Source organism: Lichenostomus cassidix, chromosome 1 (assembly GCF_008360975.1).
Source record: "Lichenostomus cassidix isolate B80296 chromosome 1, HeHo_3.0, whole genome shotgun sequence".
NCBI lineage: Eukaryota > Metazoa > Chordata > Aves > Passeriformes > Meliphagidae > Lichenostomus > Lichenostomus cassidix.
Window position 1 is genome coordinate 64876529 of NC_139479.1, and position 14372 is coordinate 64890900.

A 14372-nucleotide genomic window follows, 5' to 3' on the forward strand; every position below is an offset into this window, starting at 1 on the left:
TGCAGAGACTCACAGGCGTTAAGAAACACGGAGTGTGTCCAGAAAATACATTGATGGAAGCAGGAAAGGAAAGAGCCTGCTGATCCAGAGAGAGCTGCAAACTGAGAAAGCTTGACTGAATGTGGAACACATGGTAAATCTTGCAATTTTATTCCCAAGGAAAATGTATTAATTTGAATTCTGCATGACATTTTACAATTTTCATTGCATTAAAAAATGAATAATTGGTTATTTCACAGAAATGTTACTAGCTATTTTAAAATGGTGTATGAATTACCTCTGTAATTGCCTCTGTTATTTACTGCACTTAAATGTTGCCTCAGGAAAGTTATGACCACATAAACAGTCCATTAACACCCCATCTTGTTCTTAAATAAACTAGACCTGAGAGCTAAGTAATTATGACATTCCTTCTCACTAAAGTGTACTCTTCCTTTCTTAGGTAGTATAACAATCTCTCGCCAGAGACCTTTATTGCATCCAGACCTTTTGTTCCATACATGAAATCATAGGATTTACAGTATTTTGTCCTAGAACTGATAGTGGGAATAAATATTCAGAAATAAGAGTAGCAGTTTCTTAACAAACTAAGTTTCCTTACACCTAAGATGGTAAAGAAATACAGAAAACAGCCTGGGTCTAACATGTTATGAAAACATAGTGTGAGATTTAACTTAAGTCTTGTATTACAATAGCATCAAAAATGTCCCAGGATACTGAGAGAAAGAATTAAAAACAGTTCTCTGGTGTCAGCAGAGAGATTATCTGGTTTGCAGTCAAGACATGTCACAGAGGCAGAGACTTTAGTGATGACAGAACTTTTTAGGTCCTGCCTTATTAGGCTCCATGCTGTGCAATTAGATGCAGTCCTCCCAAGGTCACCACATCTCTGCTTTTTGCCACCATTTATCGACTACAAAATGCCCAATGGCTGCATCTGCTCCTCTCTGGGAGGCTGCCATCTCTTTGAATTACCACAATTTAGTCAAAAGAGGGAAATGTAAGTGAAGCACAGGACAAAAAGATTATGTGGGAAAGAATGTATTTACCTTGGTTTATTAGGAGAACTTTATCTGATTGCATTTAAGGAATAAATGTTTTGTTCTTCCATGAGTAAGGGGCAGTAGAAGAGACCTAGGGGAAGAATTTGGAGGGCTGAGGACAAAAGTTACAGGCTGAAAGTACAGCCAAGCTAGTGAGGGGACTGAGGAGCAGGGAAACACCAGGGCAATTCCTGACTGAACCAAGCCTTAAAAATAGTGTTATAACGCTCTAAAAGGCTGCACTAGGAACACAGGGAGGGAAGGTGAACACTAGCAGCAGCTGGGATGCAGGCCTTGCACCACCTACTTTGTCGACAGTGTTATGCCCCCAAGACTAGGCATAATCATGAGGCAAGGGCACTTCTCCAATGTGCTGAGTGACATTCTCCTCCAGGCTGCCACAGCTGGTAGCTCTGTGCAGATGTGCTCTGAGAGACACCCCTCAACTCCCATCCCCACCCCACAGATGGCTGGGCAGGGCTCACTGCCAGAAGCTTCTGCTGGGCTGGGAAGGAGGTTCAAGCTTGATGCTGTTGGCAAGCTCACCCATGCACTGGCAAGAGCTGCTCAGAGCATCTGCAGCAACCTTCTGCATCCCATACCGCCTTACAGGACTGGAAGCTCTTCCAGTTAGTGACTGTGAGTAAAACACAAAGAGAAACATGTTAGGTGGTTCCCAGAAGTGCAGCTCTTGAGTAGCAATGCTGAAATAGTCACTCTGCAACACACACAAGTCTTACTCCAAAGGTGCTGTGGCACTGACCTGGGATGAGGTGTGCAGGGTGGGTGAGACACACTCCTGCATAGGGCACAGCAAGGAGGGAACAGCATGGCTGTCCACATAAACTTCTGTCCACCATGGCTCATTTCTTGTGTATTTCCCTCTAGACCAATCTCTTCTCAAGTCTTGTACAAAGATTGTGAGGTCTTCAGGGAAGTTTTCTTCACCCTCTGCTTATTGCTTTTTGCCAGATTTCTTCTGCTGGCTGGAGCCCAGTGGCTTGGTCAAGCAACGCATCCTAACCAGATTCTTCTAAGAAGAGCAAAGGCGAGTGACCAAACCCAGTAACTCTGTTTCATGACAGATGAACATGGGAATGACAGCACTCAGAGCAACCCACACTTCTGGTCTGGCATCACTTCCACAGGGCTGCTCCATCACTGCACCTTGTCCCCTCAGGCTACCTCTAAAGCACACAGATCCAGCTACCTAGCAACCAAACTCAGGGCTCAAAACACTTGTAACACATTCAGGCAGGAACTGCAAAAGGAGGGAGGCTATTGGCTTGAGTCCAAATAATTATTTTGCTTAAGGAAGCCAGTATAATCCTTATTACTAGGATAATGGAGAATTTAAAAATAGCTGTGGATAATCATAATTAAATAATAATAATAAAAATAACTATCATAAATATGGTCACCATGAATCACAATAATGTACTTTACATATACTTCTGATTCAGTATTTTTGATATATCAAAACTCAAGTGATTTTCTTTGTCATTTCAGGTCCCTAAGCTGAGAAATTCTCTAGGGGAGGAAAAAAAAATGAAAAACCTTGAGTTTGTTAGCTCAAAGTTCCAAGAAATCCAGTTTTTAAGTTTTGTGCTCCTATTTCTGTTTGCATGCTACTTGGAGGATGAACCTGCAGACAGAGAAAGAAAAATAGGGCACAATTATTAGAAACAGGCGGTGATGATCTTCATCACTTCAGCTTAGAGCAAAACCAGCACTTCCTCTACTACTCAAATCAAGAGATGTTCTTAAGAAAAAAAGATAAGTTACAAAATTGGTGCAGATGATGAATATCCATAGTGAGCTGAGAAGCAGCCAACTTACTCAGATTTTTCATGTCTTCTGAAAGTAGACCTACAAAATGCACAGAAAGAAGTGAGAGAAGAATTCTAGGTTAGATAAATGTTGCTTTTGTTTTTAAGGAAAAAATAAAGTCTTCTGCAATTTTCTTTCTTCCTTAAACAGACATTTTTAATTTTCTTTGTTTAAAAAAAAAAGCTCTACAATTTTAGTAACTCCGAAACTGCAGAACCAGGCAGCTCCTGCTTCCATGTCCTTTGGGAGTTCTGCATTTGGACACAATAACTTATTTTGCCTAAACCAATGTGAATCTGTCTGATTCTGGAATGGGAGCAAACACCTGTATCAATATGAAATCCAGGGCAAGACAAAAAGCCTCTGTTTGACCCAGCATGTCTAGAATCAGTGAAAATATTCCAGAGCTTAAAAGTGTTGCTGCATTGAGAGACCTTTTGAGCTATCCTCATAGAAATCATATGTTATGCAAAGCATAATGCAAATCACAGATTTCTCACAAGTGAGAATGCTCATTTCTCTTCCATATTTCTGACACGATTCTTATCACAGTTTTCTACCCATTGCAATAAATTTTTCTACATATTTTTTTTAAATGCTATTGTAAAAAAAAAGTTAGTATCATTTTTTTTCCTGTTTACAAAACACCTGACAGATTTTTCTGGGGCATCTGTTCCTGCAAGCTATCTGACTCATCTTGTGCAGGACCTTGCAAGAAGCTCAGGGAATGTCCTTCTACTAACACCAATATAGAGTACGGATGACAATGACTTGCTATGACTTGTTGTGGGATTGCAGCTTGCCTAGGGATCAGGCTGGATTAGGATGTGCTTACGGGTCTTCTTGGGTTGTCTGCCACTCAGCACTGCCACATCTGTCAGAGGCCACCAGGCGCAAAAGCCACCTGTCCTCAACTGAACCATAGTGAAACTCTCCCCAGAGTGGAACCAACATGCAAAAAAAGCTCTTTTGGGTCAATATTGTGCTGAGCAGGTCAGAGCAGATACAGCTGGGTCAAGTCAGTGAATTTATTATCTCAAGGGTCATGATACATTTATATATCTCATAGGATGGTATCATTAGACATATCTGCGTGAATTAGGGGCATTAGCATGGAAGGATGCCTGATTCCCTTTCCTCAGAAATATAAAGTACTCCACACAAAATCTATATACAGTTGTGCAATATGTCAAGACAACATGGTGGACTGGAGTGGCCTGGTGCTCACTAAGGCAAACCAAATTCCACAAGGTGCTGAATTGCTCCTCACAACTGCTTCTCCTTAGTCCTCTGCTATGGAAGTGACAAATAATTAACATTAGAGTTTGGTTTTTGTTTTGTTTTTCTCCTGGCTCTCAACCACGCCATTCATATTGCTACCCCTACATTTGCAAATAAGAATTATTTTCATAATCTCTTCCCTCACATTTAATTTTTTTTTAAAAAAGACACACTTTTAAGTTCATTATTTTCCATGTTCTCAGAAAGCACTGCTTTGGATTGTAGTAATTTTATTCTCTTTTTATTATTAAGCTAAAGAGAAGAAAGAAGCAAGAGGGATAGGGAGCTATGCGCCTCCACAATCCTGTTCTCTTGCATACAGAATGGAAACAAGGCCAGACACAGAAGGGCTGGAGAGGCTGCCTAGGATTGATGGTGTTCCCATTACTGAACATGTCCTGTTTCCATTAAGGTAGATTCAAAGTTCAAACTCACTGTCAAGATTTATCATGGGCTACTATTTCCATCATTGTGACAAACCAGGCTGTCACAGTGATTTACCAGTAAATCACTTACAGATACGAAGGCCACATCCTGAGACTTTGAGACCTTGGTTTCAAGATGCAAAAATGAAACTAACCAGGAGGTTTACCTTGTCTTTAATTCCCAAGGTGAGCTGTGTCCACTGAGATACCCCAGGGCATTTTGAACCCTGAATCCATCTCACTCCTTATTTTCTGTGAGGAACACAGTGAAATCAATGATCCCAACAGCTCTCTCCAGTTACCATGAGCGAACAGCAGGACATTGTGTTACCACATTCCTGCATGCAGTTTCATGTCCTAAGGACAGCTTTGCTTTGAAACTAGTTATGGTTTTTGACAAAATTTTAAGGGATTCCAGAAGTAGAAGACACAGAGTGCCAGATGGCCCCATGCATTTCAGATGGCTACTTCAGAGGCCATTCACTCCAACTTCATGAACCCTGATGGCCCAGGAAAACACAGTGGATGCCTGGAAGGAACTCAAACAGCAACATGAACATTAAATGAAACCCAGACAGACAAACTACAGATCCAAGAAGATATTTCACCCCCAGTCAGCAGCGGCAGGCAGAGAAATTCACAGCGTTCAGTTCACCGCATGAGGAGAGAGATGAAACAGAAGAGGGAAACTTCGACAAATTGATGAAAAGGTTTAAAGATAATATCTAGACAGTTTACTGTATTTTTTAATAAGTGCTTGGAGTAAAAGTAAAGGGGAAGGGATGGATTAAATAGAAGTTTTTCAGAGGTCTGCATCGACAAAATAAATTCTGTGAATATGAATCTTTGGATGACAGTTTGCGTGAACTAACATGTACAGGTAGCCAGGGCAACCACCAATCTGCAGCTGAAATGCAAAGAGTAGATTTATTCCACTACCTCAGTAATACCAGACAGCAGGGGGACAGGCTCTGTTAGGCTTAGCTCATCCTAGCAAAAAGGGGACCCTGTTGCCTGCCCCAATATATTAAAAGGCTTCATGCATGCACAGTTTATCACAAGGCTGTGCTTTTATTATCTCTCTTCCAGCAGACAGCTCAAGTATGTCTGAGAGGGTATTATCCCCACACATGTGTACTATTCAAAACAGGCAGAGGATGAACAGTAGGCATAATAAAAGGAGTTGTCCCAAACTGGTATTCTTAGCATTCCCAGCTGAAAGGTCAGTTTGAGTGAAATTATTCCCCCCTCACGAAACCTTCTTGTTTTAACCTTTCCCTCCCAACTCAGATTAACCTGGCTTTCAGTAAAATTATCCCTGTATGATTACTGAGGAAGGTCATTCAATACTGAAAAATGGCTAACTACAACAATATGCATAGAAGACTCAAAGCCACATCAGATAAAACATCTAGTCTGTCTATGTTGTTTTTTGGTTGAAGGCGTTGTGCACAAAGTGAAAAAAAGTTTCAGATCAAGCAATGTAGTAAGAAAACTCTAAAAAAGCCAACATAGCACTGCTGACTCTTGTCACTAGATCACTAAATGAAGTCTTTTGCAACACAAATATGCACAAATGCTTGACTACAAGAAACAGGACACACAATAAAGGATGTCTTAAAAGGTAGTATTACAAGAAAATGACCATAAATCCAAAATTTTACAGGAAAGAAATAAGGTGGATTTCATCACTTTACACCAAGAACTAACAGGGAATTTGGGGGATTGGCATTGGTCAGTCAAAACTTTCTTGAATTAAAAATTATACATTTGTTTATGCCTGGGAAACCCAGAAGAAGGTGGAATCCTAGGAAGAAATGTTGAACACCAGCTCAAGACATCTGGAAATTCAGCAGGCAGAAGCTGAAAATGATTCACAAGCTGTTCCTGCTTGGTGAGTAAGACCAAACTGTTTGTGAGCAGTCACATTTTTCCTAATGAAGTTTCTTACTATAGGACAATTGCTGAAGCACCAAAGATACAGATGAAGAGAGGGGCAGACACAAACTGTGTTTGAGCAGCATAAAGGGTTGTTCTATTGCATTTGTTGTAATTTCTCAGTTTATTCTTGCCACGCACCACTTCTTTCAAAAGCAAGGTCGTGTAGCTTTCTCTGTGTTTCCAGTGACACACTGGTGCTAAACAAAAACATGTGGAGCAATGTAACTATGTGCAGGCTGAACAGTAAGAAGTTCTTGTTACCTTATTTCAGCATATAATTTCATTTCTTCTGGATTGAGACCAATGTTAGCTAACAGCATTGTTCTCCTTCATGTCCTAAGAAGTGTGTAAAAACTGGGCTTGCTGTGCCACTGTCCTAAAGCTGAGGGAGCCCACTTCCACCACTGAAACCAGAGGCAGAGAATGCACCTCTATCACACAGAGCACATATGTGTGCATGCATCTCAGTGTGAAGCATACCCTAGTGAAATAAGAAACCAGATTTGGCACTGTTAATATTTCCTGGTGAGGCTGGGATAAACAATGGGAAAATGGCAATGGACATAATGGTCAGTTTCTAGCAGGAGCTGAAGGAGGGACAGACATGGAAAGAGATAGAAAATTCCCAAGATAGCATGGAGGATTGGGATGGGGCAGAGATGAAGAAGAAAAACCAAGATAATGCAGTGATGCTCACTAAGTGCGAAGGGAGGGGAAACACTACTGCATCTCCTACACAACACATAATTAATAAGAGATATGTGTAAATCTCTAGCAAGGGACTCATAATTTACAGACATCTTCATACCATGTATGAAGCCAAATGACCTCACATTTAGTAATTTCACTATGGCTAACACTTTTTTCTTAAAACCATGAAGAAAATGAACTCTGGCCACTCCCAGAACAAAAAAATAGGGTATCACACAGAATATCACACTGAAAAACTATTTGTAATAAATACTATAGTACCCCCACAGCCTTTGCATTATATCTTGTTTGATAGGCCAGTCCATCTCTGGAAAAAAACAGAGAATGAGATAGATGCTTCTTCCTTTATAAGAATCGCAATAATACGACCGTGCGACCTTTGGCCAACAGAATTCTTTAGGACCTGAATTTTGCATGTGTGAAGTTCACTAGCGTGCGATGAAAAGACAGATGAAGCATTTTGCAGGGACAGATCCAGGCACACACTACCAGTGCTTTGGGGTAGCAGCTATCTCTCAATGACACCTGCAAGGGCTCACCCCAGGCAGAATTTGGGCGGTTCCTGCTCCCTCTGCACCACCTGCGCTGCCTGCTCGCGTGCAGGACTGAGTGCTCAGCTCCCTCCCTCCCTCCAGGACCTGCTCACCAACCACATGCTGGGTCAGCCATGCTTGTGCAGCTCCTAGCACCATGACTCACGGCAGTGAGACAGCTCCAAATCATTCATCACAGAGGAGTCAGGACTCGTGCTGGCACCCTCTTACAGCTTAACTGCCAGCAGTGGTTGTGTTCTCAGATTATGATACTATGACCTTAACTGCTTGTAGCATTATATGTTTCCCTTTTGCTTTGCAAGGCTCAGTATAAGCTTCTAAAATTTTCCTTTCTTTTTTTGGTAAGGACTGTGATTATTAGAAAATTCTGAAGTACACCTGTATACCTTTCATTCTTGCAATGTCTTTTTAATATTGTAGTTGCTGCAAGATTTGAGGTCTTCGGACCTATTTACTATTAGGCTCTGATTATGGGAATTTTCTGACTTCTTGCAGATTTACAGATTTCTTCTCTAAGGTATTTCTTGCAGGTTCTAGCTCTCCACAACCCCCGGATTATTCAGAAATAAAGACTGGATGGAGGCTGTGAGACGTGTTATTTAACTAGTATAGGTGACTTTAAATTTAACTCAAATGCAAATGGATGATAAAAGTTAAGAGCTGATGTTGTCAGGAGAATCCAGAAGAGAGGAAAGTCATTCTGGCAGTGAGAAAGGAATAAGGAGCTCATTGAAAGAGTTTTAAACTAGATTTGAAGGGACAAAAGGGATAAAACAAGGCTTGCTAGAGATAAGCCTGTAGGCAACACACCAATACCTCTTGGATGATGTCCAGCCGGGTCCTTCAGTCTGAGAAGGTAGGGAATGGAGATCCTTGTGGCAGCAAAGACACAAGGGCTAACGATGTGATAGAAACCTGCCTGAAAGGAGGTTGTAGCGAGATGGATTCAGTCTCTTTTCCCAAGTAACAAGTGACAGAATCAGAGGAAATGGCTTCAAGTTGTGTTGGAGAGGTTTTAGATCGAAGAATTTCTTTACTAAAGGGTGGTCAGACATTGGAACAGGCTGCTCAGAGGACTGGTTGAGTTTAAAATCCACCATAGTGTGGATGAGGTACTTGGAGACATGGTTTAGTGGTAAATGTGTAACAGTGCTGGTTTAATGGTTGGAACTGACTATAATCTTAGAGGTCTTTTCCAACCTAAATGATCCTAAGATTCCACAATCTATCTAGACATTGCTGTTATGCTGGTGGTTACCTCTTTTTTTATTTTTCTATACCTGCCACCAGTACTGCAACAAGAAATATTTCTCTCTCAAGGAAGTACAGGCATTTCTCTAGCTTGCTCAATATCCAAAATATGGCACTGCAAAACTCCACTTTATCAAAGAGATGCTCTAAAGTTTGATCATGAGCAATGCTCAATTGACCTCAGAGCCTGTATCAGTGAATTCCCATGAAAGCCCTGACTGATTTAATCAGCAGCAAGCAGCTATATTCTTCAGGTAAAAGAGAGGATTTATAGATGAAAACATGCATCCATCGACATGTTGTGGCAAAAGAAAACATCTTATGAGAACTGGAGCCTTTAACAATCACACACTCTTGCTTTGCAAAGCATTTTCCATAGACTACATCTCGTAAATATCCTTTAACAACTTCATGTTTTCTGTGCTTCAGCAAACTGAACTTATTGCTGATGATTGAGTGGGGTCTGGATGCTTTTGATGTGGTGTCACTAATGGGTGTTTGCCCTTGGGAGGTTTCCAAAAGAACATTTTTTTAGCGGAGTCTGCTTGTTTATCACAATCTGATGGAAACAGTCCCACTTCAACAAGACCTGTCAGACATGTCTTGCTTGCTTTTCCCTGGCAGATGTCTTCACTCCTGCACAGGCAGTCCCTGGGCAGGCAGCAGCCAGATGTACCACTGTACATGAGTAATTTTCTCTGAGGGGATCTTGAAAATGGGAAACCCCATTATGGAATTCCTGGAATTCAAGGAAAAAAAAAATAAATTTGAAGGTACACTTGATAAAGCCCAGGGCAATTTCCACACTCTTAACCAGATAATGAAAACAGAATTATTTTTTTTTTAGTTAGATTCAAATGTAGCAAATCTCTTTGTTCATCCCTTCCAACAATAAAGCAGTAAAGACAGACAGATATACCTGTAAAGATAGCCCAAATACCATGCAGGCTTCTTAAAGCCCTTTACTTCCCCTTTAGTTCTGCCTCATTCTGCTTCTTCTCACTGACATCTTATCCACTAGGTAACACATTTCCTTACTCTGAACTTTCATTTCACTCCAGACTTCTACTCAGTGTAACTCTTCTTGATGATGTTTCATATTGCAATTTTCAAAGCCATGCAACAACATGGGAATTCAACATCAGCATTGCAGTTCCTGAAGGCCTCGCTGTCTCTGCTGTACCTTCCCCACATGCTGTCTGTGGGAATTAGAGGCTGCTCAGACAGGGAAGCCAGCAGGAGGCACTGAGATACCTGCCCTGCGAAAGAGAAGAAGCTGGGAAGCCAGCTCAGCCACTCCACACAGTCAGTCCACTCTGCTGTCATTTTAGCTTGCTCCATGGTTCAGTCTTGGTGTGCTCCACCTAGCTCTCTCCCAGACAACCTCTGAGTATGGCTCTGGGTATGCTTTACTCTAGTGACCACTCTGAAAGTCAAGGCAGACTGCATTACAGCGGATTTTGTGCCTGTGCTTCAATGTTCTCAGGTTTTGTACTCTGAAACATACCCCACACAATTCCCATCTCCCCCTCCCCAGAACTTTCAACACACAATCTAATTTTCAGGTTATGAAAACACAATTTTTCAGGCTGCAACACAGCCCCTGCACTGTTTCAGATACCATGAACAGAAGTCCAACACATGCTCTTTAAATCTTAGGCTCACCAGACAGGGCCTAGGGAGACCCAGGATAAATAATTATATATATAGTGTGGCTGTCATGTTGCCACTGTCTTTCCAGGAGTTATGGTCACAATGCAGGGACATTGCAGATGTCAGAGTCAAATTTCCACCCATATTTTTTCTAATCTTTACCTGATATGCCTTGATGTCCCTCTCCTCAGAGCCAGGGCACTTGTTCCCAGCCCATCATGAATGCACATGTCTGCATTCCCTCCACAAACGAACCAAGCTACTAAGAACTGTTCCAGCAGCCTGGTCACCCCTCCTAAGAGTTCATGTGCAAACCTCATCTCCAGCAGCATTAGAGCATGCCAGACATGAGGTGTCTCATTATTTCTTGTTCCCAGCTTCCAGGAGCAGTTGGCACATCCTACTCCAGTTTAAGCCACAGATGTCAGATGTCATTGTGCAAAGCTTCCAGACACAACCCTCTGCTCTCCTCCAGTGCCTCTGCTCCTTGTCAGACCTATAATCCACAATTTCCATTCTTCACTTGGCAAGCACTCTGAGGCACTGATTCCATTTCATTTTCCAGTGAAATCTCAGTTCACTAATACTTGATTGGCCTGGCTTCTTAAGTAGATATTTCTAAAGTATTTATAAAAATAAAGATTAAAAAAAAGTCCAACCTCTGGATATCTCTCTAAGGTACCTCTTCTCGGCTTGATTGATAGGAGGGTTTTTCTGCCACTTCACTGATCATTGCAGATGTCTGCTCGTTGATACATTCTCTGACTGAATGTCTGCTAGCAGACTCTCTTCATCTCGAGTTCACTGGGTTTTTTCCATATGTGGCTATGTTTCACCTGGGAGACATGGTTTATAATTCTCTTGCCTTCTTTAGTAAAGATTATGGAACCATGGAGCTTTTGCTGTGATGATGACTATACATTTTACCTTGAGCAGTGGTTCTTTGGCCAACTTTAATCCTTAGAGCAATTGACTATTGCTTACTTTGTGCCTCAGCAGGTAGATTGGTATCAACACCAGCTGTGTTATTTTCACTCATCAGAGAGAGATTGCAAAAATAACTTTGCATCTGGTGATCCAAAATATTAGCTCCTGCTCATGCTTTAAAAGTAATCAGATTTGTATCTTTATAAGACATTTGTATCATTGTAAGAGATTCATATCTTCATGTATCTTCATATATTTCTGTATATCTACTTTTTTCAGTATCATAAGAAAAAAAAATTAATGTGTGGTATCAGCATGCCTTGCAAGCTTTTAGGCTCAAGAATTATTTATGAGTCAATGAGCTTCAGTAACAGGCTAACCTAAAGAAATTTCTTTTTGATTACAACCATCAGTTTCCCTTATCCCTCATTCATTCCAGGCTGAAGCACAGTAGCAGCACCACCCAGGTTTAGTGATTGATATGAACAAGTATCATCAGCCCTTTAAAGTAACTAAAAAGTCAGTTGTGCCAGGCACAGGAAATGTTTGAGGCCAGGTTAGATTCAAATCTGAGCAACCTCATGTAGTTGAAGATGGCTGTGCTTATTTGAGGGGGTTGGACTAGATGACTTTTAAAGGTCCCTTCCAACTACTCTGTGATTCTATGGTCCAAAAGCCAAGCAAAGTTCCCATTCAGTAATTAAACTTTCAGCATATACAGAATGTATCTTGCATAGAAAGATAAGGAAGAAAAAAATTACTGGTATGCTGCCTCTTTGAGACAGGGAAGATATTCTTTCCTTGTCCTCTCAGTTGGAAACTGGACAGAAACCAGAATAACTTGAAAAGGGGTTGATAAGTCCTTGAGGTCTATTTAAATGATCAGTTGAGGATGAGTTGTAGGAAACCAGGATTAATCAATCTAAAGCATTTTAAAATTATTTCTCCATTCTTAACCTTAGTTTTCCTTTTAATCCCCTGATCCTCATTACTTTAGCTTGGCTTTTATGCACTGCTACTCAGAGTGAAAAAAATTAATGTGGTGATGATGAGATGGAAATATCAGTCCCTGCAACTGAACTCTGCCAATTGGACCCCTGACTTCAGCATGATGTAGCTGCAGAGCAGAGTGCTGCTGGACTGCTCAGAAACACAACAAATTTTTTTTTTTTTTAATTCATAGAGGTCAATTGAGTGAGTTCACTCCAGCCATAATGACTATGACCCCTGAAGAAAATTTCATGCAGTGTATAAAAGACACAAAAATGCATCTTTCCCACGCAGCTTTCAAAAACAAATTGGTGGGTTTGGACTGTGAAAAACAAGCATTTTTCATAAAAGCAAAAGATTTTGCCTTGCACTGAGCTGCTCCTCCCTTTGCTCCTGAAAAGACAATTTCTCAAAATATTTTTACTTCTGTCAATGGATTTTTTTTCTAACTGAGGGAATTCCTAAAATTCTTTTTCCAAAAAAACAGTTTCAAGAAATAAATCATAAAAGCCTGGAAGAAGTCACTGCTGCAGTAAAGCAGATGAAAACTCAGCATATATCTCTCCCTGAAGCTGACAAGTTGATACCCACTTTAACAGCAATTGAAGAGCAAATGTACTGCAAAATTTTCTTTCTTTCCTTGTTTTCTCTTCATTTCTCTTAGGGAGGTAGCAACTGCCTTTCCACTGTTACAAAATTTTCTAATGCTCCACAGAAACCACTGCTGAATGCATGACTGTAAAAATCTACCTTTATATTGAGTCGTTGAAAGTTATAACAAAGCAAAAATACCTCCCCTGAAAAAAAAAAAAAAGTAATAGTCTGATTTCTTTCTACTAAGTCTCATTGAAAAATTACTAAATAAAATGGATTCTTGTATCAAGGAGGACAAGAGCCATCAGTGAAATCAATTATTTCTGAGGTATATGATCAACCACATGACTTAAAATATTGTGCTCATAAATGCTACAAGACTTAAGCTGTTGAGAAAAAGGTCACTAAAGATCTCAACAGTTAGTGAGACCTGGGGTGGTTTCTGTTCTGATATAAGATACACACACACACACACAAAAGCTACATTTGCAAAATTTTAAGCATTATTACTGTGAATTAAGAGAATATTAATAACTAGGGTGCTGGGAGAAAAGCAATGATCAGTGATCACTGAGCCATGCCTCCTCACTGGATTGAATATGGTCTATGTACATAAAGTAACAAAAATGGATGAAAGTAGTTAAACGAGCACAGGTGTTGCTACACTCTCAATGAAAAGTCAGGGGAAAAATCACATAAAAAGCAGCGATTCTCAAGAGATACATACAAGTCACCAGTTAAGGATTTTCATGGGAGGGAGCAGGCAGCTCTTTCATTCTGCTATGAAGTCCCACATGGAAAAAGAGCAACCATCTTGCAGATCAGCTCTGCTGAAAGGAGCACCTGCATCCAACCGTGTTAACAGGTTTCTTGTCATAATTGAAAAATGCCTCTAAGAGCAGCTGTATACAAAGAATTTCAGTTAAAGTTCAAAAAATATTCGAGGTCCAAATCATCACACTTGTTTTATTCTATCTACTAGCACTCACCCCAGAGGTGACAAAGAGGCTGATCAGCTGCTCCTGGAGGTATTTTCACAGCATCACAACTTATACTGAATCAAAGGTGACAATGTCTGTCTGCTCTGCCACATGTTATCTGCCAAACCCAGGAGAGATTTATGCTAACCTCTGACCTCACTCAGACCTGCAGATCAACCCTTTCAAACATCT

The 14372-nt window shown here is 40.7% G+C and overlaps 2 long non-coding RNA genes across 2 annotated transcripts in view; one reads left to right on the plus strand and one right to left on the minus strand.

Annotated features, from left to right (window-relative positions):
- The window catches only part of LOC146444793 (uncharacterized), a 21719-nt gene continuing 7347 nt past the window's right edge, over positions 1-14372 (minus strand). Inside the window, exons 2-3 of the long non-coding RNA XR_014852402.1 lie at positions 2883-2912; positions 1-2688 (exon numbers count right to left, since the gene is read on the minus strand). This is a non-coding gene — a long non-coding RNA (uncharacterized LOC146444793). The remainder of the gene's footprint in view (positions 2689-2882; positions 2913-14372) is intronic.
- Positions 4378-14372, plus strand: part of LOC146444794 (uncharacterized) — a 25368-nt gene continuing 15373 nt past the window's right edge. The window contains exon 1 of the long non-coding RNA XR_014852404.1: positions 4378-6473. This is a non-coding gene — a long non-coding RNA (uncharacterized LOC146444794). The remainder of the gene's footprint in view (positions 6474-14372) is intronic.